Genomic DNA, 5,647 nt, shown 5'->3' with positions numbered 1-5,647 from the left:
ACACGTCATATTTTATTCATTATCATTTGAAGGCCTACTCGTTGGATGTTATTTGAATTTTGAAATAAACAATTATTCATGGATGTGGTGAAGATGATAAGACAAAAAGTCATTCATGTTGATATGACATTTACGTTGATATGTGAATACATAATCGATAAAATGAAACATCCCGGGTAAAATTCCAGATTATGTTAACTGGTTCTTAGTTTAGCAGTAGGATGAGTGTAGCCCTAACGGAGTAGTCCTGAACGGGAAGGTGTCATGTTCAAATCGATTTAGTGCCTTCAATTATCATGGTTATGCTCCATGGGTTATATGGGGTTATTTTGTGGAAGTTACTTTAGTTTTCAGTTTCTATTTTATCTTATTTCCAGCAGAACAGTATACAAAATCCATTATAATTCAGGAATGGTATGATATGTGTTTGTTGGCATTAAGAGTGAGGTGACTAACTAAATACTTCAGTAGGGTGGAACCGTGGTTTGTGTCCACGTGCCCTGGAAAAAGAAGGGTGGAGCCGTAGAGTCCCGTCCACGTGCCCAAGAGGGCGGAACCGTGGCGCGGCGGCTACGTGCAAAAGAAAGAGAAAAAAATAAATAAATAATAAAAAATAAATAAATAAATAAACAAAAAAAATAATAAATAATAATAATAAATAATGGTTATACTCCATTGGTTATATGGGGTTATTTTGTGGATGTTGCTCAAGTTTTCAGTTTCAGATTTTAGCTTATCTTGATTATAATCCATTATAATTCAGGAATGGTATGATATGTCTTTGTTGGCATTAAGAGTGAGGTGACTAACTAAATAGTTCAGTAGGGTGGAACCGTGGTTTGCGTCCACGTGCCCTGGAAAAAGAAGGGTGGAGCCATGGAGTCGCGTCCACGTGCCAAAGAGGGTGGAACCGTGGCGCGGCGGCCACATGCAAAAGAAAGAAAAAAAAAAAAAAAATCATGGTTATACTCTATTGGTTATATGGGGTTATTCTGTGGATGTTGCTCAAGTTTTCAGTTTCAGATTTTAGTTTATCTTGCAACAGAACAGTATATAAAATCCATAACAAATACTAATAATAGATAAATGAATAAAATAAAATTATAATGGTATCAGAATGGTATGATATGTACCGTATTTGTTGGAATTAAGTGGGAAGTGAATCATATCGAATCCTACGGGACACTAACTGCGCGTGCTTTCCGCGAGTGTCTACCACTCTATGGAAATACCATTGGAAATTTCATGTTTTGTTAACAATTTTGTCATTCCTGAAAAAAGTTCCCACTTTTATCCCTAGTTCTAATGATATAATGCTGATGATATATCATTTCCATTAAATAATTGAAATTTTTGAAAAGATGTTAATATAGCCTTAGCGCTAGCCGGCTGGGCTCCGCTTGTGCGACTAGTGCGTGCGCCGCCGCTGAGCATTGGCGGGCGCAAGGGGTCCAAAAGGCGTAAAAGTACTTGATATGAGCTAAATGCCGTGGTTGGATTTTATTGATCGATTGTCCACAATTGAATTATTTGTGTGCATAGGGTTTAATTATGCACTGTTATACATTTATGGCAAATATGACAAGAAAGAGGCAGTACCTCAGTGCGGCATGCATTGCCAGTTTAGCAATGTTGGGATGCCAGTATTTGTTAATTATATGTTCAAGCTGAGGGCCTTCAGCCACCATTGTTAGCTTAGCAAAATTAGTGATGCAATGAATTTCAATTTTGAAGCTTGCAATAGGTTGTATAAAAATCATGATACTTAAGAAAATGGCATATTTTGTCTTCCTTCATATGTATTGTTTAGTTTTGGCATGGTAATTTGATTTTAATTGTGAATAAAGTTCTGACACGGTTGTGTTTTAATGTATTTCTATTGGGAGATTGTTTCCAACAGCTGAATATATTGAAGTGTGTTTGATGCTCTCATACTTGAGATGGATAATTGTTCATGTACTTGAATGGAATTTTTCTATCTGGTTTTGGAATGTAATAAGTGAAGTATTCAGGTGCAAACTATCCTGTCTAAGTGTTCTTTGGCGGCGAGCTTTTCGCTCGTTGGCGGAATTTATCAATTTGGGCCTTCATCACACTTGCATATAACTAGAAATGATATTAGCAGTCGTAATACTTGTAATTTCGACCAGGAGCCTCGCTCGATTTTACATGCGGGGAGGTATACCTGAAGGGAAGTGATGGGGGCCCCGGTTGGAAAAACTTTTGCTGGAATCGTTGATGAAAGCTGGGAATGGGCGGTGCACCCTGGGTACATAAAAACTTCCCCGTCTGATCGGGCATTCCTGACGGCTAGCAAGGGGGGGGGGGGGGGGGGCTCGTGGCAATGCAGACATGGCAGAGGGGACATTCGTTTGTGAGGGGGGTTCTAGCCGTGGGTTAACCCTTCTCTGGCTACTTACTTGGTTTTCACATATTTTGATTCAAGGTTTATGTATGGGGTGCAGATTGCATTTATTCACATAATTCCTCATTCAGCTTAGATTTCAGCACTAGTTCTGTATTTGTGTTACCCTGACTTTACAATTACAATATTCATGATATGATGTGAATTCAGGTGGGTTTTACAATTACAAGATTCATGATATTAATGTGTATTCATGTATTACCATGGAAAATGAGGCATGTAAAACTGACAGTAAATCATGTTGAATAAAAGCCACGAAAAAACGCTCGATTCGAATAGTTTAACGATTCTCATTTATCAGGCGTGAATAATAAATTTTAAAGAGTTCAGAAACGCTTTCAAAAAGATTTATACACGCCTGATAGCCCCTCCCCTTTGGTTTGTTTTGGTTCGCCGTTCATTGTGATGCAACAATAAGCTTGCCTAATGTTGGTTGACCGTTCATTGTGACGCAACAAGAAGCCCGATTAGTTTTGGTTTGCGGTTTATTGTGACGTAACAAATTTGCTTGGCAACAACATGCGCGCTACTGGATGTGCGCCCCTGTTGCACACGGACATCACATGCACATCATGTGATCCCGGCGGCGCGGAATCGCGTTATTCTTTCGTGGCTTTTGTCGAGATAGGACGTGTATGTCTCGTCTGGAACAATTTAAAATACCCACCCACCATCCCCAGTCGCGCCGCCTCATATTCAGGCGTGGAAAAGAATTTGTACCAATGATGGGATGGTTCAATGTAAAATATGATTGGCACAATACTTAGTATTTCATAATTGCGAAAGCACTTATATGTTGGTAAACTGTAGGTAAAAGTGCACGTAATCAAGGAAAAGAGCAAACCGGTGCGGTAGGAAATCACTTGTAAAAGAGTTGTCATAACATGTCCCAATATATAGTAGAGTAATATCTCTGGTCCCATAGCTGTGTCTTATCGTTCTGTTATCTACTTTAGTCTGCAATAACTGCATACGCGAATATCAAAGGGCAGGTGCATGGAATTTCTTTAGCATATAAACAAAGCCATTTCTTTTGGTTTAAAAGTTTGTAATTATGAGAATTTTGTACCTTGCAGGAGAAGTTGTTTGAATTTCACAATTAAGTTCATACATGACAAGTTACAGATTACTCGGATGGGAAGCAATTTGCTTGGTCGCACAAATATCTGCGGTTTAAAAGTGGCTTCGCAGGCGTGGGCCGTGAGGGAATTTTGTCCCAGTCATTAGTTCTCGTCAGATCAAGGATCTGTAGATTGGGTTTTCGCCCTCACTTCATCCGAAAGGGGGTCACTGAGTGACCTCGGGGGGAGGGAGGGGGTAGTATACGCTTATGTTGCACAAGAATTGCAATAGCTATACATACAAGAAAAATCATGGTCGGATCCAGGCTGGTCCGGGCTGTATTTGCATAATATACATGTATCTTTTTCATGTCTTTACCGCTAATTTGCGGAATTTATCAATTTGGGCCTTCATCACACTTGCATATAACTAGAAATGATATTAGCAGTCGTAATACTTGTAATTTCGACCAGGAGCCTCGCTCGATTTTACATGCGGGGAGGTATACCTGAAGGGAAGTGATGGGGGCCCCGGTTGGAAAAACTTTTGCTGGAATCGTTGATGAAAGCTGGGAATGGGCGGTGCACCCTGGGTACATAAAAAACTTCCCCGTCTGATCGGGCATTCCTGACGGCTAGCAAGGGGGGGGGGGCTCGTGGCAATGCAGACATGGCAGAGGGGACATTCGTTTGTGAGGGGGGTTCTAGCCGTGGGTTAACCCTTCTCTGGCTACTTACTTGGTTTTCACATATTTTGATTCAAGGTTTATGTATGGGGTGCAGATTGCATTTATTCACATAATTCCTCATTCAGCTTAGATTTCAGCACTAGTTCTGTATTTGTGTTACCCTGACTTTACAATTACAATATTCATGATATGATGTGAATTCAGGTGGGTTTTACAATTACAAGATTCATGATATTAATGTGTATTCATGTATTACCATGGAAAATGAGGCATGTAAAACTGACAGTAAATCATGTTGAATAAAAGCCACGAAAAAACGCTCGATTCGAATAGTTTAACGATTCTCATTTATCAGGCGTGAATAATCTCACACTTAGAAGTTTGGCATACGCGCTATATTTCTTTATTAAAAAAACACACCTGCAAATGGAAATCTGTGCTCTAGATGACTGAGATAACTTTATTGACCCTTACATAGAATAAAAAAGATTATTTTGTTCAAGAAAGCTATGCAATTAAAATACTCAATGTAATTTAAAGGAATCACCGGCCTACCTGCACTGTGAACTTCCCCACTCATATTAAATGTGTGAAGAGGCTGTGAAACTTTTGCTCCATCGGCAACTTTACCTAAACACAAACAGGGATGAACAGTAAATGAACAAAAGAACAGTAACTCAAAAGTTGATTGGAAGATCCTGTATTTTTTTCTTATCAGTTATGAATGTTAAAAGTGAGTAGCCTAGATAGGCCAATGGCTTTTTGTTACTCCCTCACATCCCATTCATATACTTTGTTTTATCTTCAGTTGTTAATTTTGTCTAAATAATGTACAACTGTCAATGTTGTGTTTACTCTATCAGATTAACTCACTGTATATTGTACCCTGTATTTTAAGAGATGTGAAATAAATAAATTTGAAATGAATTTTTTTCCCAATAAAAATGGTTTACACACGACTCATATATGCTCAAATAAAGTAATGTAGGTATTTTTCGTAAGTGCTGATAATTACTGCAAGACTACGAATTAATTATTTCATTTGGTTTTGAATTTACTTAGTCCTTAATTTTATTTTCCACATAGAAAACTATCATATACGCTATTTCTTAGCTAGACCAAGAAAGAAAACGCACCTGCAAATTGATATTTGTGCTCCAGATGACTCAGATAACTTTAGTCACCACAACATATTACATGACAAAATTATTTTGATTAAGAAAATCATGCAATTAAAATACTGAATCTATTTTAACGAAATCACCGAATTTACTGCTTCCTCGCTCATTTCCAATGGGTTACGTTGCTGTGAATCTTTTGTTTTATCGGCTTCTTCACCTAAAAAGAGACAAACACCTATAAAAGGCAAGGAACAAAAGACCCGGAACCGCAAAACTATACACCTTATACATGCTCAGAAAAAGTACCGTAGGCATTGAATTTTAGTGCAGATAATTAAAAAAAAAATGCAA

Source organism: Lytechinus variegatus, chromosome 6, assembly GCF_018143015.1.
Source record: "Lytechinus variegatus isolate NC3 chromosome 6, Lvar_3.0, whole genome shotgun sequence".
In the NCBI taxonomy this organism is placed as follows: Eukaryota; Metazoa; Echinodermata; class Echinoidea; order Temnopleuroida; family Toxopneustidae; genus Lytechinus; species Lytechinus variegatus.
Note: the sequence above shows the minus strand (reverse complement) of the source record.